Source organism: Hemitrygon akajei, chromosome 1 (genome assembly GCF_048418815.1).
Source record: "Hemitrygon akajei chromosome 1, sHemAka1.3, whole genome shotgun sequence".
In the NCBI taxonomy this organism is placed as follows: Eukaryota; Metazoa; Chordata; class Chondrichthyes; order Myliobatiformes; family Dasyatidae; genus Hemitrygon; species Hemitrygon akajei.
In genome coordinates this window covers 73,210,057-73,235,819 of record NC_133124.1, presented here as the reverse complement: position 1 = coordinate 73,235,819, position 25,763 = coordinate 73,210,057, and the positions used below count along the sequence as shown (strand labels likewise).

At 45.3% G+C, this 25,763-nt stretch overlaps 1 protein-coding gene across 9 annotated transcripts in view; it reads left to right on the top strand.

Moving 5' to 3' along the window:
- The window catches only part of znf521 (zinc finger protein 521), a 464,427-nt gene that overhangs the window by 145,068 nt on the left and 293,596 nt on the right, over positions 1-25,763 (top strand). The window lies entirely within an intron of this gene.

Here is a 25,763-nt window from a genome sequence, read left to right as displayed (position 1 = left end):
TCAACTGCCCATCCTAGTTAGTCCTATTTTTCTGTATTTGGCCCGTATCCCTCTAAACCAGGGGTGTCAAACTCATTTTAGGTCACGGGCCGGATTGAGCAAAATGCAGCTTCATGCGGGCCGGATCAGTCGGACACGTGCGAACGCAGCTTTCGTTGCCTCCGTTTTTTCAGCCTGCTCTCATGTGTCTCCGTCTCTGCTATAACTACAAAGTGTTTCACTTTACAAATTCCGTTTCTTATGAAGAAGACTGCCGAGCAAGACTGCCGAATAAACACTAAAAACCCTGAAAACCTGGTACCTGAATAAACTCAGCATTAGCCATATCATACGCCATAGGCGCTTCGATTACTGGGGCCAGCTTTAATAGTAATTAGATATTATCTCACGGGCCAAAGATAATTCCACCGCGGGCCGGATTTGGCCCGCGGGCCTTGAGTTTAACATATATGCTCTAAACCTTTCCTATCCACGTACCTGACCTCATGTCTTTTAAATGTTGTTATTATACCTCCCTCAACAAGCTGGACATCAAACAGCTGGAGCAGTTTCACATGCACTCTCTGCGGTCGATCATGAGGATTCGATGGCAGGACCAAATCACCAACCAGGAAGTCCTTGACAGAACCAACAACACAAGCACTGAGGCAAGGATCCTCCAGGCCCAGCTACGCTGGACTGGCCATGTAATCCACACGGGTGAAACAAGAATCCCCCAGGCCCAGCTACGCTGGACTGGCCATGTAATCCACATGGGTGAAACAAGAATCCCCAGGCAGCTGCTGTACGGTGAGCTTGAGCGTGGCAGTCGCAATCAGTGCCGCCCCAAAACAAGATTCAAAGACAATTTGAAATCGTACGTCAAATGGGCAGACCTCCAGCCTCGGCAGCTTGAGGGGTCCGCAGCCAACAGGGCTGCGTGGTACGCCCTGACCAGAAAAGCTGCATCTGACTGTGAGGATGACCAAAATCAGCCCCTTGCAGCAGCACGAGACCGACACCACAAAGCTGTGTATGCACCTGTTCCAACAACCGCCATTCCATGTCCAACCTGCAACCGCATGTGTGATTCGGCCTTCAGCCTCCGAAGCCACATACATATCCACAGGTGACTGCACAATGTTTAGTCTTCCTCGGACCCCGAGAGACAACCACCACCACCTCACTCAACCAGTTCCTCAAGCAGCTTACTCCAATTTTGCACCATTCTACAAGGAGAAGTTGCCTCTCAGATATCTTTTCAATCATTTACCTTTCATCTTAAACCAATGTACCGGTACTTAATTTTTTTTTCTTTCACTTCCCTGGGGATAAAACTATGTGCATTCACCTTATCTGTGCACCTCATAATTTATACATCTCTATAAAGTCACCCCTCATTTTCCTATTTACCAAGGAATAAAGTCCTAGCCTGTCTGACTTCTCCCTATAACTCAAGCCCTGAGTCCTGGCAGTATCCTCCTAAATCTTCTCTCTGCACTCTTTCAAGTTAAACCATGTATTTCCTTTAGCAGGGTGCAGGGCACTTGTATCATGCAAGTGAAGTCTCCCCAATATGTTGTACAACTGTAGCATAAGATCTCAACTTCATACTTATTGACCTGACTGATGAAGGCCAGCATACCAAATGGCTTCTTCACCACTGTCTTCCTGTGATGCTGCTTTCAGCAAGCTATCCACCAGTGATTAAAATGGGAAGACCTTTGGGCTGAAGGAGGAGACAGATAAATGGAGGGTGAGTTTCAGAGGGCGGTTCAGAACGTTTGTCAAGCTGTAACCTGGAAGCTAATGAAGGTGAGGATTAGTGGGATGTGGGGTGATAACATACTGGACTGCTAGGGCCACTCATGTGCTGATTCATGTTAAATGTAGGTCAGAGAAGCTTGGATTGGAGCACTCAGGTCGGGGGATAATAAAGTGTTCCAGCAGTGAGCAGCTAGGGAAATGGCCTTGCACTCACCCTTCTTCACTGTAGTGTCACAGAGTCATACAGCACAGAAACAGGCCCTTGGGTCTGACTTGCCCATGCTGTCCAGTGTGTCCATCCAAGGAAGTCCCATTTGCCTGTGTTTGGACCAGTTCCTTCTAAACCTTTCCTATCCATGTCTCTAAAAGTCTATTAAATGATTCCAGAAGATTTTTAAAGTTAGAGTGGGAAATTAAGGGCAGTGTGAGGGGCAGAGAGTGGTAGGTGCCTGGAGTGGGTTAATGGGGCAATAGTGGAAGCAGGTATAGTTAAGAAGGTGTTAGATAGACACATGGATATGGAGGGAATAGTGGGATATGGATGATACAGAAGAGAAGGACAATTAGGACAAATTGACATCAAGATCAGCACAATGGAGGATGAGGGTTGACATGGTAGAGGTGTATAAGAATGGAGAGTTTACACTGCACTTTCATCTTTACCCATACCTGTTGTTTGGTCTATTAATGATTTCTGTTCAGTCATCTCTTTTTATGTCGTGTTTGGGATCTCTTTATATGTCACAGTCGGCTGATTCCAGGCATCATCCTCGGTCACTCAATACTCCACTGCTTCAGAACCAGCACCAGACACAATTCTCAAGAGCAGAACTGTGTTGGTCTGTTCACCTCCTCTCTTGTTAGTAAGCCTTAGTGATAATGCAGTTTTAGTAATGGAGCACTCAGTTAGTACTGTCCCCTGGTAATATGGGGATATTTTGGTTCTGTCATATGACACAGTGTGACACACCCCGGTACTGCCCCTTCCATTATGTTTCACTCTCTCAGTACCACCCCTCCCACAGTGCAATGCTCCCTCAGTACCACACCAAATATTTTGTAAACAATGCCTTGGAGAGTGAATTTATGGTGTGATTTTGATGAGAAACAGCCCTAGCTCATCTATACCAACCAACGTGCTCTTCCAAACTAGTCCCTAGTTTCTGATGTTTGGCCCATTTCTCTTCAAATCTTTCCTATTCATACTCATCCAAGTGTCTTTTAAACATTCATATTGTACCTGGCTCAACTACTTTCTCTGGCAATTCATTCCATATACTGATCACCTTCTCGGTGAAGAAGTTACCCCTCACATCACGTATAAATCTTTCCACTCTCACCTTAAACATTCAAAGCAAGTTTATTATCAAAGTAGATATGTCACCATATACATCCCTGAGATCAGCCCTTGTGGCCATTCACAGTAAATACTAGAAACAAAATAGATTTGATGAAAGACCACCGCCGACAGGACGTACAAACAATATGCAAAAGACAGCAAACTGTGCAAATACAAAATTAAAAAATAGAAAATAATATTCAATAATATCAAGAACATAAGCAATAAATAATAATAAGCAATAAATATCAAGAACATGAGCAATAAATAATAATAAGCAATAAATATCAAGAACATGAGATGAATAGTCCTTGAAAGTGAGTTCTCAGGTTGTGGAAACAGTTCAGTGATGGGGCGAGTGAAGTTGAGTGAAGTTATCCCCTTTGGTTCAAGAGCCTGATGGTTGAGGGGTAATAACTGTTCCTGAACCTAGTGGCCTGGGTCCTGAGGCTCCTGTATCTGATTGCAACAGCGAGAAGAGAGCATAGCCTAGATGGTGGAAGTCCTTGATGATGGATGCTGTTTTCCTGTAACAGTGCTCCATATTGATGAGGACAGTGGTGGGGTGGGGTGCGTGGTTACGCATGATAGACTAGGTTGTATCCACTACTTTTTGTAGGCTCTTCCATTCAAGGACATGGATGTTTCCATACCAGCTGTGATCCAGCCAGTCAATATACTCTCCACCACACATCTGTAGAAGTCCATCAAAGTTTCAGATGACATGTCAAAATTTCACAAACTTGTAAGGAAGTAGAGGTGCTGCTGTGCTTTCTTTGCAATAGCACTTATGCACTGGACTGAGGACAGATCCTCTGAAATGGTAACACTGAGGAATTTAAAGTTGCTGACCCCCCCACACCTCTGATCGTCCAATCAGAATCGTCTCATGGACCTCCTGTTTCCTCCTCCTTGTTCCTGCTGACGTTGAGTGAGGCACCACTCAGCTAGACTTTCAGTCACCTTACTATATGCCAATTCGGCCATCAACAGTGGTGTTGCCAATTTAAATATGACATTGGAGCTGTGCTTAAATATAAATATGAACTGGGGGCTAGGCAAACAGCCTTGTGGCACACCTGTGTTGATGGAGATTGTGGAGGAGATTTTGCCATTCTGAACTGATTGAGGTCCTCAAGTGAGGAAATTGAGGATCCAATTGCACAAGCGGTCTTGAGGTCAAGGTCCTGAAGCTTATTTAGTAGTCTTGAGGGATGAGAGTATTGAATGCTGTGATGTAGTCAATGAAGAGCACCCTGATGTATGCATATTCCCTTTCTCTGGGGAAAGGACTGTGTGTGTTCATGTCTTGGGGACCATGGTGAGACTTGGATTCATGGCCTGTAAATGTCTTGCCTGGTTGGTCACAGTACAGGTGAAATGTGCTCCTGGCTGGATGAGACACCAGCCCAGATAGTGTATTTGACTTTCCCTGGTGATCTGTACGTTCATACACATCTTGCCAGAGGATATTGCCATTTGAGGCAGTAAGGTTCCCTAAACTCACTCCAGTAATGAGGGAGTATTCTCAATCATAGACCATAAGACAAAAGAGCAGAATTAGGCAATTTAGCCCATCAAGTCTCTGTATTCAATCACGGCTGACTTATTTTCTCTCTCAGCCCCTTTCTTATGCCTTCAGAGGAGAACTACGAGAATGATTCCTTGAATGAAAGGATAATGTATGAAGAGTGTTTGATGGATCCAAGCTTGTCACTCACAGGAGTTCAGAAGAATGAGGAGGGGATCTCATTGAAGCCTATTGAATATTGAAAGGACTAGATAGAGTGGCTGTGGAGGAGATCTTTCCTATAGTGGGGGAGTCTAGGACCAGAGGGCATAGCTTCAGAGTAGTGATGTCTATTAAGAACAAAGATGAGAGGGAATTTCTTTAGCCAGGGGCCAGTGATTCTGTGAAATTCATTGCTACAGATGGCTGTGAAGGCCAAGTCATTGAGTATATTTAATCAGGGTGTCAAAGGTTATGGGGATAAGGCAGAAGAATAGGTTTAAGAGGGATGATGAATCAGCCATGATGGAATGGCAGAGCAAACTTGATGTACCGATTAGCCTAATTCTGCCCTTGTGTCTTATAAACGTTTGGTCTTATGGTCTTTGGTGAGCCTCCAAATCTCCTCAAACTATTTATGAAGAAGAGCCATTGGTATGCTTTCTTTGTGATTGCATCAATGTGCCTGGGCTGGGTTAGATCCTCTGAAACACTGATGGCAAAGAATGTGAAGCTGCTCACCCTTTCCACCACTGACTAGAGTAAATAAAGGCCTCTTAGCATGTTTCCAAAGGTATGTGGTGTTGGTACTGGTGGAGCTTGCTTGTGTTTTGCTTCCAAAGATAAAGTGGAAGAGTTTTCTGGGATAGATACAGGCCCGTCAGCCCACCATATCATGATGAATGTTGTACTTCTTCATTGGCAGATAGGAGACTGAGGGGTGATCTTACAGAGGTGTATAAAATCATGATGGACGTTCTGTAGGTACGGGGAATGGACACAGTTTTTTCCCCAGGGAAAGGTATAGGTTCAGCATGAGAAGTGAATGATTTAAAAGGGACCTGAGAGGCAACATCTTCACACAGAGGATGTTGAGTGCATGCAATGTGCTGCCAGAGGAAGTGGTTGCCGCAGGTACAACAACAACATTTAAAAGACAGTTGGGCAGGTGCGTGGATACTGACAGTTTAAAAGGATAGGGATTTCTATGACTGAACATGGGCAAATGGGACTAGCTTAGATGGGAATGTTGGTCAGCATGGATCAGCTGGGCTGAAGGGTCTGCTTATATATTGTATGCCTCTGTGATTTTTACTCAAATTTACTCAACTCGTCTCTAGCCTTTCTATTTTGGTAAGTCAAGTGCTTTTAATGTGTTATGAGAGTAACTTCCCTGTGGAATCAGTGAAAATGGTGACCAGGTTACTGTGTATCTAGGGACTGACCAAAAAACTCTGTTGTTGATATTTGATGGCAGCTGAAGGCAGAGACACCAGTGCATGTTTCTTCAACTCCCTGTCTGATGGCATGCTGTCCTCGCCCCTGCCTCACCAGTTCTCCTCATAAGGCCAGCAGCTCCTCATGGGTTTCCCCAGGAGGCTAGCGTTACGTCATCCTGTTTAGAAAGGCAGACATCCTTGAGTCAAGCTATCGTGCCTGTGTTTCCCCAGAGACCCACGGCATCCTATTCCCCGAGCTGCCCAAACTATTTTTGGATACCTCAGATGTGTTCCAATTTAGAATGGTGAGATGGGCCTCTGAGGAGCAGACGTAGCTGATGAAAGGCATGAGTGCCTGGTGTTACAGTCTCGTTTATCCACTCCTGACCCAACTTTACACCGGAGAATTTCCACATTACAGCACTGGCTTCACTTCAACATCTGCAGATCAGGCTCAAGGTCAGCTTCTACGCTGCAGTTATGAGACTATTGAACAACAAGATGGAATCTTGACCTCATAATCTACCGTCTTATTGTCCTTGCAGTTCATGGTTTGCCTGCACTGCACTTTCCCTGTAGCTTTGTCCTTCACTCCGTTACTGGTTTCTCTTGTGCTACCTCAATGAATTGTTGTAATGAAGAGAAATCAGAATCAGAATCAGGTTTATTATCACGGACATATGTCACGAAATCTTATTTTGTGGCAGCTATACAATGCAAGGTGTAAAAATTCCTTTAAATTACAAAAATAAATAAATCACACAACAAAGGAATAACAAGAATCTGTTTATGGACCATTCAGAGATCTGATGGCGGAGGGGAAGAAGCTGTTCCTAAAATGTTATGTAATCCGCATGGAAGGCTTGCAAAATAAAGTTTCTCACTTTACCTCAGTACATGTGACCACAATAAATACACTTACCACTTTAAATCTCTTAGAAAATCTATCACAAACAAGGCATTCTGTAAATCTTGAGTAGGCACATAAAACACTGGAGGAACTCAGCAGGTCAGGCAGCATCTACGGGGAGGAATAAACAGTTGGTGTTTTGGGCTGAGGCCATTCATCCGATTCGAAAGGAAGGATGCAAAAGGTGACGGGGAGGAGTTCAAGCTGGCAGGTGAGGGGGCAGGGGGGATGAAGTAAGAAACTGGGAGGTGATAGGTGGAAGAGGTAAAGGGCTGAAGAAGAAGAAAGAATCTGATAGGTGTGAACAGTGCACCATGGAAGAAAAGGGATGGAGGAGGGGCACCAGAGGGAGGTGATGGACAGGTGAAAGGCAGAGAAGGAGTGAGAGGGGAGACAGAATGGGGAATGGAAAAAGAAAGAAGTGAGAAATTTGTTATTTGTCCCATATTATCATTATGTTTTCTCTTCCTCTTTCAATCTCTCTCACTCTTTCTCTCTCTTCCTCTTCCAACCCTCCCATTCCCTTTTTGTCCCCCCATTCTTTCACTTAGTCTCCTGAAAAGTGACGGCAGGATTCCTGCTGTTTCCAGGATACTCAGCAAGATCCCTTGACAGCCTGCCTACCTGATAAACCCAGGCAATCAAACTGTTCCAAGGGAAGGGTCATCTGGCGTGGGACTGATCACGAGGTAGGGGGAGGGGTTCAAGTGATTTCAATGGGCGGTTTATTCAGCTGAGGCTTTGCTTCAAAGATGGAAATTTTGTCTGAACCTTCAGGTATGAAACCGAATCTGAGATCTATGGGTTTCTGGGCAGATTGCCCAGACTCTGTCAACAGCTGAGAGCTTTATACTTGTTGCAAACCCAGCCATCCTGTGTGCTCTGACCCTGTGAGGAAAGCTTATAGCTGTAATCAGACCCTAGATATTTCAGGAGAGGTGTGTAAAGGTTTGTGCTCAGTAATGTATTAGAACAAGCTGAAAGAAGTGCATTATAATCTAACCTATCTTGCATGCTTTTGCAAAGCCAGTAGCTATGCTGTGCAGAAGTCTCACAGGAGTTTTGAATGGATTGGCATTGTAAAAATGTCCCAGCTTATTGGCAGTGGTACAGAACAGAAACAGGTCTTTCGGCCCATTTAGCTCATACCAACCTGATCTTCTGCCTAGGCCCATCTTCTGGCACCCAGGCCATATCCCCCTAAACAGGTCTCATTTTCACCGGCATATAGCATGAAATTTGTCGTTTTGCAGAAGCAGTACAGTGCAATACATAATAAAAAAATAGGAATTACAATAAGAAATATACTTAAACATTAAATTAAGTAAGTTTTGCAAAAAGAGAGTGAAAAAAGAAGAAAAATAATAGTGAAGTGTAGATTGTGATCATGGACCATTCAGAAATCTGATGGCGGAGGGGAAGAAGCTGTTCCTGAGACGTTGAGCGTGTCTCTTCAGGCTCTTGCACCTCGTCCTTGATGATTGCAATGAAAAAAAGGGCATATCCTTGCTGTTGGACGACACCATTTTTAAGGCATCCTCTCTTGAAGATGACCTTGATGCTAAGGAGGCTCATACCCATGATGGATCTGGCCAAGTTTACACCACTCTGCAGTACTTTCTGACCCTGTACAGTGACCCTTCCATACCATTTGGTGATGCAGCCAGTCAGAGCGCTGTATTTGTAGAAATCTGCCAGTGTTGTTGGAGACATATCAATTCTGCTAAAACTCTGAATGAAATATAGCTGTGTCATGCCTTCTTTGTAATTGCATTAATAGGTTATGCCTTCTTTGTAGTTGCATTAATATATCAATCTTCAGAGAAGTTGACACCAGGAACTTGAAGCTGCTCACTCAGTGAGGACTGGTGTGTGTTCCTTTGACTTTCCCTTCCTGAAGTCCACAATCAATTCCTTGCACTTACTGACATTGAGTGCAAGGTTGTTGTTGTGACACCATTCAACAAGATGCTCTGTCTCACTCCTGTGCGTATGCCTCCTCATCACCACCTGAAGTTCTGCCAACAATAGTTGTGCCATTAGCAAATTAATGGATGGCATTTGAGCTGTGCCTAGCCACACAGTTGTGAGTGTAGAGAGAATAGAGCAGCAGGTAAAGCATGAATCCATGAGGTGCACCAGTGTTGATTGTCAACAAGGAGGAGATGTTACTTCCAATCTGCACAGACTGTAATCTCACGGCGAGGAAGTCAAGGATCCAGTTGCAGAGGGAGGTACAGAGGCCCAGGTTTTGGAGCTTTTTGATTAGAATTGAGGCTACGATCGTGCTAAACGCTGAGCTGTAATCAGTAAACAGCAGCTTGATATAGGTATTGCTATTGTCCAGGTGATCCAATGCTGAGTAGAGAGCCAGTGAGATCCAATCCATTGTAGACATATTGTGGCAATAGGCAAATTGTAGTGGGTCCAGGTCCTTTACTTAGACAGGAATTGATTCTGGCAGTGACCAACCTCTCAAAGCACTTCATCACTGGGGATGTGAGTACCACTGGGCAATAGTCAGTGAGGCAGCTCACCCAGCTCGTTTGGGGCACTGGTATGATTGTCGCGCTTTTGAAGCAGTTGGGAATCTCTGGCTGCAGCAGTGAGAGATTGAAGATGTCCTTGAACACTCCTGCTAGTTGGTTGGCACAGGGTTTCAGTGGCCTACTAGGTACACCATCAGGGCCTGATGCTTTGCAAGGGTTCACCCTCTTGAGAGAGGGTCTGATGTTGGCCTCTGAGACAGAGATCATAAGGTCATCATGCTGCAGAGATTCACAGAGGTGTATCAAGACGTACAAAAAAGCTGGATGAACTCAGCAGGTCGGGCAGCATCCGTTGAAAGAAGCAGTCAACGTTTCGGGTCGAAACCCTTCGTCAGCACTAAAGAAGGAGGGGGCAGGGGCCCTATTAGGAAGGTGGGGGGAGGGTGGAAAACCAATCAGAGGAAAGATCAAGGGGTGGGGGAGGGGAAGCAGGGAGGGGATAGGCAGGAGAGGTGAAGAAGGAATCTAAGGGGAAAGCACTATGGGTAGTAGAAGAAGGCAGAGTCATGAGAGGTGATAGGCAGCTAGAAGAGGAGACAGAGTGAAGGTGGGATGGGGGAAGGGAGAGGGAGGGAATTACCGGAAGTTGGAAAATTCGATGTTCATACCAAGGGGCTGGAGACTACCCAGACGGTATATGAGATGTTGTTCCTCCAACCGAAGTTTGGCCTCATCATGGCAGTAGAGGAGGTTATGTATGGACATATCCCAATGGGAATGAGAGGGAGAGTTGAAGTGAGTGGCAACCGGGAGATCCTGTCTATTGTGACGGACAGAGCGTAGGTGCTCGACGAAGCGGTCCCTCCCTGCTTCCCCTCCCCCACCCTTTGATCTTTCCTCTGATTGGTTTTCCACTCTCTCCCCACCTTCTTTATAGGGCCCCTGCCCCCTCCTCCTTTAGTCCTGACGAAGGGTTTCGACCCGAAACGCTGACTGCTTCTTTCAATGACCTGCGGAGTCTTGATTTGACCACAGCATCTGCAGTGCGCTTTGTGTTCACAGAGGTGTAGTTTTGTTCTTTCTTTCAAAGTGTTGAAAAGGTGTTGAGCTCATCTGGGAGTAGAGTATCATAGCCTTGTTAGGTTTCGCCTTGTAGGAAGTAATGGCCTGCAAACCCTGCCAGCGCTGGCATGCACACGATTCCATTTCTAACTTCAATTGGACTTGTTGTCTTACTCTTAAAATAGCCTCCTGTAGGTCAAACCTGGATTTCTTGTACAGTTCTGGATCACTGGTCTTGAATGCCACAGATCTAGCCCTTAGAAGACTGAATCTCATGATTCATCTATTGTTTTTTTGGTTTCAGTAGGTCTGGTATGTTCTTGAAGGCACATGTTCATCCTCATAGGTCTTGATGAAGTTGGTGACAACTGAGGCACTTTCATTCCAATCCCTCAGAGCAGTCCTGTATGCTCTCCTCTGCCTTCCTTGATCATGTATTCTTGGTCCTCACCGCAGGTGCTGGGGTCTTCAGTCTCTGCCTGTAGTGGAAGTACTGCCAGGTGATTGGACTTTCCAAAGTGCAGGGGTGAGGTGGCACGGTCAGCGTTCTCAATGGTGGCATAACAGTGGTCATATGTGTTTGCTCCTCTGGTTCCACGGGTGCCAGGTGGAAGTAGTTCAGAGACCTCTTCAAGCTGGCCTGGTTGAAATCTCTGCAATGATAGGGAAGGCATCAGAGTGTGCTTTATTGTGACTGCTGGTCACGGTGCTCAGTTCCTCCAGCACCTGTCTGATGTTGGCCAGAGATGGGGTGTACAGCACACAAGGATGAAGGTAGGAAACTCCCTCAGCAGATAAGATAGATGGCACTTAATGGCTATACATTCCAGGATGGGTGAACAGGATGGGATCAAAACTACAATGTCTGTGCACCACGATGAGTTAATCATGAATCATACAACACCTCTTCTGCCTTTTCCTGTATCTGTGGTAGATGGTGAAGTCCTCGGGCTGCAGCACTGTGTCAGAAATGGTGGGGGTGATTCATATTTCCATGCAGAAAAGTACACAGCACTCCCTGATGTCCCTCTGGTACTGCAATCTTGCTCTGAGGCCTTCAGTTTTATTCTCCAGAGACTGCATACAACAGCAGGATAGTCAGGAGGGGGCTAGGGTCTAAGGATACTGCATTCAATTGTACATGCAGCACACCCTTCCTTTTCATAATGGGGGACTGCACTCGCGACCTGAGTCTATCATCTGGGGTCCATTGGTTTTAAGAATTGATCAAAATTTTAATCATCTTAAAATGATTTTGCTTACTGAAATAGCCATGTCTATAAACGGGAATATTTGATGATTTCCATCAGAGCTGGGTGCAAAGAGTCACCATTTATCAGCTGCAGCTGAGGACAAAATGCTTCCCCTCAGATTCCCATTAAGTATTTCATTTATCGCCTTAAACCTACGATCTCCAATTCCAGTGTCACCCAGCCTGAGGGAAAAATAGTTGCATACATTCTCCTGATCTGTACCCATCATAATTTTGTATACCTCTATAAGATCTCCCCTCATTCTACAGCGTTCCGGAGAATTAAGTCCGAACCTGAGTTGCAGCCTTTTCACCCAAAGGGTGGGGAGTATATGGAATGAACTGCCAGAGGAAGTGATTAAAACAGGTGCAATAGTATCATTTAAGAGACACTTGGATAGGTACATGGAGGGCAGACTTGGAGATGTATGGGCCAAACACAGGAAATTGGGACTAGCTGGGCGGGCACCATGATCAGCATGGACTGATTGGACCTAGATCGTTACTATTTTGCTCTTTGGCTGTCTGCAGGAAGGGAAGTCGTTGATGAAGCTGATCCAAGTCAAAGTTGAGTTTATGCATTGATTACATGTATACTTCTTCTTCGGCTGTCCATCGATTTCGATGTTGACTGAGGCCTGGGCAGGGTTGTATGGAAGACCGGCAGTTGCCCGTGCTACAAGTCTCCCCTCTCCACGCCACCGATGTTATCCAAGGGAAGGGCACTAGGGCCGGTACAGCTTGGCACCGGTGTCGTCGCAGAGCAATGTGTGGTTAAGTGCCCTGCTCAAGGACACAACACGCCACCTCAGCTGAGGCTCGAACTAGCGACCTTCAGATCACTAGACCAACGCCATGTATACATAGGTGCAATGAAAGACTTACCTTAGCCACATCACATAGCATCATATAAGCAGCACTCACCAAAAAAACCATAAACTGAACATAAATTAAGCAGATTTTTTTACAAGAACGTATATAACTAGAGGAAAATGAAGTCTGCTTTAGTGCAAAGTGAAAATGTGTAGTGTGGTCATTGTGTTACTAAACTGCAGTGATCTGGGTTCTGCTGGTTGGTTCAAGGAATGTATGGTTGAAGAAAAGTAGCTGTTGTTGAACCTGGTGGTGTGGAACGTCAGGCTTCTGTAAACTCGGTGTACATTGGTAATTGAGATCTCAAGGAATGAATTGTCTTGGCTGGAGACTAATTTAAAGTTGTACAGCATAAAAACAGTCCCTTCAATCCACTGTGTCTACGCTGACTATTTAATCCTACTTGCCTGCATTAGTTCCCTATCCCTTCAACTACTTGTCTATCTCCCTCTTAAGTGTTGTTGCTGTTCTGTCTTCCATGGTAGACACTCCCTACCATGGGAAACAGACACTGGCTATCTCCTCTGTCCATACCTCTCATAATTTTATATACCTTGATCGCGTCACCTCACTGACATGTAGGAAAATGAGGAGTGAACTTCTGGAGGTGTGTAAAATTGAGGGGCACAGAGAGGGTGAATGCACATCCAGTTGGTCCAACCAAGGTGCCCATCTAAGCTCATCCCATTTAACCACCTTTGGGTCATATCCTTAAAAACCTATCCACATAACAGTCCAAGCCTCTTTGAAATGTCAATGTACCTGCCTCAACCACTTCCTCTGGCACACTGACCACTCTCTGCAGGAAGAAGTTGCCCCTTAGGTTCCTTTTAAATCTTTCCCCTCACGCCTCAGACCTCTGCTATCTAGTTCTTAACTCCCTTTCCCAGGAAAAAGACTGTGTGCATTCATCCCATCCATGCCCCTCATGACTTTCTACACTTCTACACAGCCACCCCTCAATCTCCTACATTCCAATTCGTAAACTCTACCCTGCCTCAACCTTTCCCTATCACTCGGTCCCTAGCGTCCTAACAACATTATTATAAATCTCCTCTGCACTCTTTTCAGTTGAATGGCATCTTTTCTATAGCAGGATGACAAAATCCGAACACAAAATTTCAAATGCGGCTTCACCAACATCTTGTACTACTACTGCAACATAATGTCTCAACTCCTGTACTCAGTGTTCTGCTCAATGAAGCCCAGCGTGCCAAACACCTTTCTCGTGGCCTTGTCTACCTGAGAGGTCACTTTCACTTTCTTGCGTGCTGTCTTTGTGATACTAGCTGACAGGTAGTCCTGGGTTGATGTTTCACTCTTAATATTTAGGTACTCCTGCTGCCGCTATCATGCAAAGGAATGATCCTTTAGCTGGATGACAGCAGTAGAGTGAATGATATATTGTGCCTTGAGTCACTATTGAAATTAGACTCCTTAGAGAGCTGCTTCTAAACCATCATCTCTACTAGATAGAGGGACAGGTGCAGCAAAAGCACGGAGAGCTCCAACACATGGAAGCTGTCCACTGAGCTACACACCATCCTGACTTGAAAGTTTATTCTCTGTTGCTGGGTCAGAGTCCAAGGACAGTAGAGTGGGTGTATCCAGACCTCAAGAGCTGTGGTGGTTCAAAAAGGCAGCTCACCACCCTCTTCTCAGGGGCAGTCAGGGATGGGCTAGTCAAAAACAAGAGAAAATCTGCAGATGCTGGAAATCCACACACAAAATACTGGAGAAATTCAGCAGGCCAGGCAGCATTTATGGAAAACAGTACAGTAGAGACCTGAAACACATCAACTGTACTTTTTTCCAAAAATACTGCCTGGCCTGCAGAGTTCATCCAGTATTTTGTATAGGCAAGTCAACGCTGGCTCAGCCACATTTTCAATGAATACATTAGAATCAGAATCAGAATCAGGTTTATTATCACTGGCATGTGACGTGAAATTTCTTAACTTAGCAGCAGCAGTTCAATGCAATACATAATCTAGCACCTAGAGAGAGAAAAAATAAAATAAAATAAAACATAATAATAAATAAACAAGTAAATCAATTAGGTATGTTGAATACATTTTTTAAAATGTGCAATAACAGAAATACTGTATATTAAAAAAGGGAGGTAGTGTCCAAGGGTTCAATGTCCATTTAGGAATCAGATGGCAGAGGGGATGAAGCTGTTCCTGAATCGCTGAGTGTGTGCCTTTAGGCTTCTGTACCTCCCACCTGATGGTAACAGTGAGAAAAGGGCATACCCTGGGTGCTGGAGGTCCTTAATAATGGACGCTGCCTTTCTGAGACACCGTTCCCTAAAGATCTCCTGGGTACTTTGTAGCTTGTACCTAAGATGGAGCTGACTAGATTTACAACTAACCTCAGAATAGAAGGATGTCACTTTAAAACAGAGATGAGGAGGAATTTCTTTAACCAGAGAGTGATGTATCTGTGAAATTCATCGCCCAAGGCAAAGGAGGGCATGGAGCGACCACTCCTCGCTGAACATCGACGGCTCCTCGGTACAGATCATAAACAGCACCTAATTTCTTGGTGTTCACCTGGCGGAGAATCTCACCTGGTCCCTCAACACCAGCTCCACAGCAAAGAAAGCCCAGCAGCATCTCTACTTTTTCCGAAGGCTGAGGAAAGTCCATCTCCCACCCCCCCCATCCTCATCACATTCTACAGGGGTTGTATTGAGAGCATCCTGAGCAACTGCATCACTGCCTGGTTCGGAAATTGCACCATCTTGAAGCGCAAGACCCTGCAGCGGATAGTGTGGTCAGCTGAGAAGATCATCGGAGTCTCTCTCCCTGCCATCGCAGACATTTACACCACACATTGCATCCGCAAAGGAAACAGCATTATGAAGGACCCCATGCACCCCTCATACAATCTCTTCTCCCTCCTGCTGTCTGGGAAAAGGCTCCGAAGCATTCGGGCTCTCACGACCAGACTATGTAACAGTTTCTTCCCCTAAGCTATCAGACTCCTCAATACCCGAAGCCTGGACTGACATCTTGCCCTAGTCCTGTTTATTATTTATTGTAATGCCTGCACTGTTTTTGTGCACTTTATGCAGTCCAGTGTAGGTCTGTAGTCTAGTGTAGCTTTCTCTGTGTTTTTTTTATTACGTAGTTCAGTCTAGTTTTTTGTACTGTGTCATGTAACACCATGGTCCTGAAAAACGTTGTCTCATTTTTACTATGCACTGTACCAGCAATTATGGTCGAAATGACAATAAAAGTAAAGTTGACTTGACTTGACTTGAAATCTGACGTTTGAGACCAAGTCATTGAGTATATTTAAGGCTGATGTTGATAGGCTTTTGGTTGGTAAGGGCATCAAAGGTTCTGGCGAGAAAGCAGGAGAATGGAGTTGAGAGGGAAAAAATAATTCAGCTATGATCAATTGCCAGAGTAGACTTGATGGACCCAATGTTGGATGTCTTTAGGTCTTATGGTGATGAATGAGCTGACAAGATCTCATAACAGCACCATAATGGTCAGACTTGTGACACAGATTGACCCCAGGACACTAAGCTGGTCTTCCCTGTGGGAGTGGGATCTTTTGCATCCACCAATAGAATGTAAACCCTCAGTTTAACTGTTCGCCCAAGAACAGCAACCTCAGGTAGTGGGGAGTGGGCTTCCCACCAAGACCAGCCTGCCAGCATTGACTCCGTGAACTGATCGCATCACCTCACTGTGAGTTTTTCTGCTGTAGTACGAATGACTCCAGCTCACATTCATTAATCCTTGGCATTTTTGGCAAATAAGTGGGTTAAATAATTCTCCAGCTTTAGAAACTGGGCACTTGCTATTTTTAAACTGAACAGGGTATGTCACTCGCTTGTCCTCGAAACTCAGAAACTGCAAAGTCTGCTGTTGGCAATTTCTCCAACAAAACTAGGGCAGGGAACTTAATCCGTTCGTGGGACATATGCATCTCAAACAGGGCTGATGTTTATTATCCAGCAAGAATAAAGAAAAGGCAACAGAGTCACTCAGCACTGAACTGGGCTCTTCAGCCCAACTGGTCCAAGATTCCCATCTGAGTTGTAAACCCAAGAGATTCTAGACATCTTGAGCAACATACATAAGATGCTGGAGGAATTTAGTAAGTCAGGTAGCATCAATGGAGGGGAGTAAACAACATCTGTACAATCTCTTGTGCTTATGATTAACTGCTCCATTGTTAAGTCTCTTTGTGATTCAATGAGACCCTCTCTCATTTCTCCCTCTCCATCATCTCTGCTCCTTAACAAGTCTTCAACCATGTACTCTGTCGATCGTTTTCTTCCCTCCACAGATGTTGCCTAATTTGCTAAGTTCCTACAGCACTTTGTGCGTGTTGTTCCCATCTAAGTTAGTCCTCTATGCCACATTTGACTCATAATCCGTCTAAACCATTCCTTTTCATGAACCTAAGTGTCTTTTAAATCCCTCTAGCGCAGGTGTGTGATGGGGGTGGAGAGTGGTTTTCAGAAAGAGGACAAATATAGAGCAGTGGAAGATTGAAAGAAGAGAGAGTTGGGGAGAGGGTGAATCATAATCAACTTTAATATCACTGGCGTACATTGTGAAATTTGTTGTTTTGCAGTAGTAGTATACTGCAATGCATAATAATAACAACTATAAATTGCAATAAGTATATATAAAAAGTTAAATTAAATAAATTGTGCACAAGGGAAAAATATACTGAGGTAGTGTTCATGGGTTCAGTGTCCATTCAGAAATCTGATGGCTGAGGGGAAGAAGCTGTTCCTGAACCGCTGAGTGTGTGTTTTCAGGCTCCTGTACCTCCTCTTAGATGGTAGTGATCAAAGAAAGGCATGCACTGGGTGATAAGGGTCCTTGATGACAGATGCCACCTTTTTGAGGCACTGCCTTTTGAATGTGTCCTCAATTGTGGGGGGGGGGGGGAGGCTTTTGCTTATGATGGAGCTGGCTGAGCTTACAAATTTCTGCAGCTTTTGTCTGATCATGTGCAGTGGCCCCTCCATACCAGGCGGTGATGACAATTAGAATGCTCTCCACAGTACATCTGTAGACATTTGCAAGAGTCTTTGTTGACATATTAATTCTCCTCAAGCTCCTAATGAAATATAGCTGCTGTCCTGCCTTCTTTGTAATTGCATTAATATGTTGGGCCCAGGATAGATTCTCAGACATGTCGACACTCAGGAACTTAAGACTGTTTATCCTTTCCACTTCTGATCCCTAGACGAAGACTTGTGTGTGATCTCTTGACTTCCCCTGAAGTCCACAATCAAATCCTTGGTCTTACTGACATTGAGTGCCAGGTTGTCGCTGCGACAAAACTCAACCAGCTGATCTATATCACCCCTGAACGCCTCCCCATCACCATCTGGAAACTTTGCCAATAGTTGTGTCATCAGCAAATTTATAGATGGTGTTTGAGTTGTGCCCAATCTCGCAATTGTGGGTTTAGAAAGAGTAGAGCAGTGGACTAAGCACACATCCTTGAGGTGCACCAGTGTTGATTGCCAGTGAGGGGGAGATGTTATCTCTGATCCACACTGGCCTGGTGAGGAAGTCAAAGATCCAGTTGCAGAAGGAGGTACAGAGGCCCAGGTTTTGAAGTTGGTTGATTGGAATGGAGGGTATGATTGTATTGAACACTGAGCTGTAGTTAATAAACAGCAGCCTGATGTAGATGCAAACACGAGGAAATATGCAGATGCTGGAAATTCAAGCAACACACACACAAAATGCTGGTGGAACGCAGTAGGCCAGGCAGCATCTATAGGAAGAAGCGCAGTCGACGTTTCGGGCTGAGACGTCGACAGTGCTTCTCTCTGTAGATGCTGCCTGGCCTGCTGCGTTCCACCAGCATTTTGTGTGTGTAGCCTGATGTAGATATTACTATTGTCCAGGTGACCCAAGTCTGAGTGGAGAGCCGGTGAGGTTGCATCCGCTGTACACATATTATGGCATTACGGAAATCGCAGCAGGTCCACGTCCTTGCTTAGGCAGGAGCTGATTCTGGCCACGATCACCCTCTCAACACACTTCATTACAGCAGATGTGAGTGCAAATGAACAATGGTCATTGGGGCTTCTTCATGGGCACTGATATGTGAGACAATGAGGATGTCCTTGAACATTCCCAGCACTTGGTTGGCACAGATTATCAATGCACTACCAGCTACACCATCAGAGCCTGACGCCTTGAGAGGGTTCACCCTCTTGACAGACGTTCTGATGGTGGTCACCGAGATAAAGATCACACAGTCATCAGCTGCTACAGGAATTCTCACAGGTGAAGTTTTATTCTCCCTTTCAACACATGCATAAAAGGCATTGAGCTCACCCGGGAGTGAGGCATCACATCCTTTCGTATGTTAAGTTTCACTTTGTAGGAAGTAATGGCCTGCAAATCCTAGCGGAGCTGATTTACATCTGAATTCAACTCTAACCTCAATTTGAACAGTATAATTGCCTTAAAATAGCCTTCCGTAAGTTGTATCTGGACTTCTTGTTAGTTCTGGATCACTGGTCTTAAATGCCATTGATTGGACCCTCAGTAGATTATGAATCTCCTGATTCATCCATGGCTTTTGGTTTGGGTATGTTTGGTATGTTCTTGAGGGTACACACTCATCCACACAGGTCTTGATGAAGGCAGTAACAACTGTAAAAGGTGAATCCCTGAATATTGTCCAATCCACTGACTTAAAGCAGTCCTGTAAGCACTCCTCTGTCTCCCTTGAGGAGGTGATGGGAAGGAGTAGGAAAACACAGGAGGGCAGGGTTACTTCAAGGTTCATGTCATTGGGTTGTAGAATGCCCAGACAGAACTGAGGTGCTGTCAGGCCTCACTATGGCAGTGGAGAAGCTCGAGGATGAACATCTGGGGGGGTTGGAATAGCAAGTGGAATTGGAGTGGCATGTAACTGGGAGCAGGGGTGGCCATTGCTCTGTGAACTGGTTGCCCAGTTTTCCTTGATCTTGCTGATGTAGAGGAGGTCATATCCAGAGCATCGTCAAGGATATCTTGATAACGACAAAGAAAGACTGACAAACACCAATGTGCAAAAGAAGACAAACTGTGCAAATCAAAATAATACTGAGAACATGAATTGTAAAGAGACCTTGGAAGTGAGTCTGTATGTCGTAGAGTCAGTTCAGAGTAGTAGTGAATGAAGTTATCCACCTGTGAGTTGGCTGGTGTGGTATACTGCGTCCGGTGCTCCCGGTGTGGCCTTTTATATATTGGAGAGACCCGACGCAGACTGGGAGACCGTTTTGCTGAACACCTACGCTCGGTCCACCAGAGGAAGCAGGATCTCCTAGTGACCACCCATTTTAATTCCACGTCCCATTCCCATTCTGATATGTCTATCCATGGCCTCCTCTACTGTCAAAATGAATCCAAACTCAGGTTGGAGGAACATCACCTTATATACCAGCTGGGTAGCCTACAACCTGATGGCATGAACATTGACTTCTCTAACTTTCATTAATGCCCCTCCTCCCCTTCCTACCCCATCCCTGACATATTAAGTTGTTTGCCTGTTCTCCATCTCCCTCTGGTGCTTCCCCCCCCCCACTTCTCCTGAGGCCTCCCGTCCCATGATCCTTTCCCTTCTCCAGCTCTGTATCACTTTCGTCAATCACCTCTCCAGCTCTTAGCTTCATCCCACCCCCTCCGGTCTTCTCCTATCATTTCGCATTTCCCCCTCCCCCCACTACTTTCAAATCTCTTACTATCTTTCCTTTCGGTTAGTCCTGACGAAGAGTCTCGGCCCGAAACGTCGACAGTGCTTCTTCTTATAGATGCTGCCTGGCCTGCTGTGTTCCACCAGCATTTTGTGTGTGAAGTTATCCACACTGGTTCAGGAGCCTGATGGTTTTCTGAACCTGGTGCTGAGGGAACTAAGGCTTTTGTGTAGCAAGAAGAGAGTATGGCCTGGATTTTGGGGTCTTTGATGATTGATACTGCTTTCTTGCGGCTGCACTCTGTTCACACTCGTGACTCTGTGACTAGGCAGAGCTCACTCGACATCTCAGATGGTGATGAGGAGGTATATAGGAGTGAGATAGGTGAATGCTGTTGCAACAACAACCTTGTACTCAACATTAGTAAGACCAAGGAATTGATTGTGAACTTAAGGCAGAGACATCAAGGGAACACACACCAGTCCTCATCGAGGAGTCAGCAGTGAAAAGGGTGAGCAGTTTCAAGTTCCTGGGTGTCAATATCTCTGGAGATTTGTCCATGTTGATGCAATTACAAAGAAGGCATGCCATCGGACGTTAGGAGTTTGAGGAGATTTGTTACGTCACCAAAGACTCTCTCAAATTTCTACAGATGTAGCATGCAGAGCATTCTGATTGGTTACATCAGCAGTTGGTATGAAAGAGCCAATGCACAGGATTGGAAAAAGCTACAGAAAGTTACAAACTTAGCCGGCTCCATAATGGGCACTCGCTTTCCCAGCATCGATGACATTTTCAAAAGACGATGTTTGAAAAAGCAGCATCCATCAATAAGGACTCCCATCACCCAGGACATTCCCTCTTTTTGTTGCGATCATTAGGAAGGAAGTGCCAGAGCCGAAGAGACACACTCAACATCTTAGAAACAGCTTCTACCCCACCACCTTCATATCTCTGAACAGCCAGTGAACCAACGCATGAAGACTGCCTCACCATTTTTGCACTCTTTATTGAATTGAATTTTGTTACATATAATTCTTATTGCAATTTATAATATTTTTATGTACTGCTCTGTAATGGTGCCACAAAACAACAGATTTCACAACATACTATATGTCAGTGATAATAAACCTGGTTCTGATTCAGATGTGAACATACTCAGTGGTGAGGAGGGATTCTCCTCCCTGTCACCGAGTACATTGATGGACCGGGCTGTATCCACTACTTTCTGTAGCTTTTTCTGGATGTGAGCATTGGTGTTTCTGTTCCAGACCATACCACAACCATTTAGAAAACTCTCCACTGTGCATCTATAGAGGTTTGTCAAAGTTTCAGGAACATACTGAATTTATGCAAACATTTACTAAAGTGGCGATGCTGTCATGCCTTTTTAAAATGCAGAAAACAGAATTACACAGTAAAATATAGAATAAAATTCATCATCAGAAGTTGAGTTTTTTTTGATTATGCAGAAGTGCATGCTGGTTCAAAAACTGAATGGCTCAGGGGAAGTAACTGTTCTCGAGCCTGGACATGTGGGACTTCAGGCTTCTGTACCTGCATGGCCCAGACGCTGAGGTTCATTGACGATGGATATTGCCTTCTTGGGGCAACAGTTCTTGTAGATATTCCCTGTGCTGGGGAAGGAAATGCCCACAATGTATTGAGCTGAATCTACTGCTCTTTGCAGTTCCTTACGTTCCCGCGTATTCGAATTGCCATACCAGACAACAATGCAACCGGTCCAGATAATGGGATTACGAGATGAATAGATAGGGTAGGCAGTGTCTGTCTCTCTATGTGAGGATGGTCTAAAACAAAAGGGTAGAGTTTTAAAATGAGAGGGAGGGGGTTTGAAATGGACCTGAGGGGGAATCTTTTCACACAAAGACTTACCTGGTATCTGGAATGAGCTGCTGGAGCAAGAACAGTACTGACATTTAAGAAGTACCTAGACAGGTATTTGATGAGTCAGTCATAGAAGGAGGTGGAATTAATGCAGCCATAATGGTTGGCATAGACAATGATGAGTCAATGGGCTTTTTGCTACCTCTTCTCACCCCTCCTTCTCGCCTCTTTGAGTTGATCATCTCCCATCGCAACCCCAAACGCCAACAATTACTTTGCCTGCACAGACGCTGCTCGACCCACAGAGTTCCTCCGATACTCTGCTTTCGCTTGCGGGGCAGCAAAACTTTCTGCTGGGCGTGAGATGTGTGTGTGGCCCAGTGGTCGGACACACTTGCGCCCGCGACGTGTGGAGAGAGCAGAGCAGCTGGCCGATGGCAAAGCCGAAATGACCAGCACTGGTGAGCAGTTCTCATCTCTCCCTGCGTCCCTTTCCCACTCCCACCATTCTCTGCCAGTGTTCCCCAGGCACAGGCTGAACAAGCTGGAAAGGTGTAAGATTTTGTTTTAGTAAGACCATAAGATCATAAGACACAGGGGCAGAATTAGGCTGCTTGGTGCATTGATTCCGCTCCAGCTGATTTATTTTCCTTCTCAAACCCATTCTCCTGCCTTCTCCCTGTAATCTTGGATGCCCTTCTTAATGAAGAACCTATCAACATCCGCTTTGGATATACTCAGTGACTTGGCTTCGTAAACCAAATGTGGCAGTGAATTCCACAGGTTCACTACCCTCTGGCTAAAGAAATTCCTCCTCATCTCTGTTCTAAAGGGACATCCTTCTATTCTGAGGCTGTGCCCTCTGGTCCTAGACTCTCCCACTATTGTAAACATCCTTTGCATGTCCACCCCATCTCAGGCTTTCAGTATTTGGTTATGCTCATACAAAGGGGGATGTTCAGGTGTGAGATGGAACCCTTCCTTACAGGATGTGTTCCAGTGATGCCAGGAAGATGCAGGAGAAGAGCTGACTGGCCAGACAAAGACAGCCTTCAGCTGCTGCCTGTAGGTGTGGCCTTCTCTCGCCTCTGGCACAGGCACAGAGCCTGGTGTAGCCAGCAGCAAGAGGAAATAAGGACCTCTTTTATTTACACAGCCTGGGCAATCCTGTCTACTTGGACAGGATTCAGGCAAGTTCTGCTTTCCACTGATTTCTCCAGAGTGTTTGTTACTTTCATCCTGAGAGTGTTCACACACTTAGCTTAAAGCGTTGGCGTGAAATTGCTGGAAACCATTACCCTGCCTGGGCCCTGCAAACAGCTGTACTTATGCACTGATATCATCCTGTCTCCAGTGTGGAACTCTGGAGCTCACAATCCACATGGGCCACACACAAACGACACTTGTCCGTTTTTGCCTCTTTATTTCCCTCCCTCCATGCACCATGCCATCTGTGTGAAGATGTTGCCAGTGGCTCGACCAGGAAGAGCTGAACTCGTTTGCTTCCTGTGAATAAGCTTTGATAAGGCAGTAAAGATGGGGGGAGCACTTGCTTTTGGTTGGGCAAAATAAACTGTGTGTGATTGCAGTGTGTGCGTATGCGAGTGTGTGTGATTGCAGCGTGTGGGTGAGTGTGTGTTTGTGTGAGTATATGTGAGTGTGTGTGACTGTATGTATGTGGGTGTGTATGTGTGAGCGTGTTTGTGTGAGTATATGTGTGTGTGTGAGAGAGAGTGATTGTGTGTGTGAAAGTGTGTGAGTGTGTGTGTGTACACTTCAGAGGTCATTAGCAGCTGACAATGTAGAGGTTTGAATGCCTGCGGTGGAATTTATTCCAGATGGCGGCAACATTTGGTTTGAAGATTGCAGCTCAAAGCAACACAGCCGCCCTGCTACAGTTACCTCAGAGCAGACGGTGTCCAGGTGGGATAAAATGTCAAGTGTGCAGCGGAGAACGAGGATCTGTGTGCTGTCTGTGTGTAGGCATCTTTGTCACTGTGTACGGAGCTCTTTCTGTGTTAGTGTGACATTTTGTGTGTTGGTCCTGGGGTCAGGGTGTCCATGTCTGCATATCTGTGTCTCACTCTGTAGGTGTGTGTGAATCTTTCTGTATTTCTCGCGAGAGCTATCTCTGCGTGAGAAGCAGATATCCCTCTATATGTGTACACGTGTCTGTCTGTGTCTGTGTATGAGAGTGCATCTATGTATATGTCTGTGTATGAGTGAGCTTGTGTCTGGGTCTGTATGAGAGTGTGCATGCATCTGTGTCTGTATGAGAGTGTGCATGCATCTGTGTCTATATGTGAGTTTGCATGTGTATCTGTGTATGAGAGTGTGCATGAATATTATTGCTGTAGTTGTTCATGGCTGTTTATGCACATTGATCACTTTACACAAGTAAGGAGTAGTGTGTATGTATATTAGCATGTATGTACGCATGCTGAACTATAGTGTGGTGTGTGTGTTTGTGTGTGGGAGTGTGTGTATATTTGTGTGTGTGTTCATGTATGTGTGTGTTTTTTCATTTGTGTGTGTATGTGTTCATGTGTGTGTGTCTGTGTGTGTAGGTGATTGTGTGTGAGAGAGGGTGTGTTTATTTGTGTGTTTATTTGTGTCTTTGTGTGCATGTCTGTGTGTTTGTGCATGTGTGTGTTCATATGTCTGTATGTATATGTGTATTTGTGTGTGATAGAGTGTGTTTGTGTGTGTTTATATGTGGGTGAGTTTGTGTGTGTTTGATAGAGAGTGTTTGTTTTGTATATGTGAGTGCTCATGAGTGTGTGTATGTGTGCGAGTTTGTATGTGTGTGAGTGTATGTGTGTGTGTATGAGTGTGAGTGAGTGTGTGTGAGTGTATGTCTGTGTGTGTGTGAGTGAGTGAGTGTGTGTGAGTGTATGTGTGTGTGTGCGCGTGCTCCTTTATCTATTGACATCCCTTCCTGTTTCCAGTTCCTCAATGGATGGCTTGCTGACTGATGTCAGGAAGCTTGGGTTTTTATTTGAGCGAGGAAGTCTGTTCTCCAACCCTGCAGAGATGGTGACCCACCTCTTGAACCGACCCCAGCACATTCGCTGTCCAGCCACTACAGCGAGAGGAGCCTGCAATCAGCCCCCACCAGCAGCTGGGGAACTCGTGCACCCTCAGCCACGTCTGGGGAAATGGTGTTTGATTAAAACAATCACAGGGTATTTTCAGTGGGGCGGGCAGCAGATTGGAACTGATTGGAATTAAGACGTCAGGTAATGATCAAAGCAGGAGGCAGCGGGATTGGGTTGAAGGAAGTGAATCATTTTCTTAGTAAATGAGCTATTCCCCTGGGTCTGTGTGACTTTTAAAAGTAGCAAGCATTTTACATGTACCTCCCAATGAAGAGGTTCAGTAAATCCGTGCTACAGACATGAGCTATGACAGTGGCAGTGGGTTACAGTCTGAATCTCTGGCTCGGCCTCAGTGGGGTGGACAGTGGCCATGTTACTTAGCTCTAGGAAAAAGGGCTCCTTCTTTCTAGAAGCAGTCGACATAGAGCACTGTAGGAGCAGTGTTGCTCCTCGCTCGCCAGTCGTTGGATTATATTGTATTAGATTGAGCAGTTTTATTCCTGTTCCTCCTCCTCA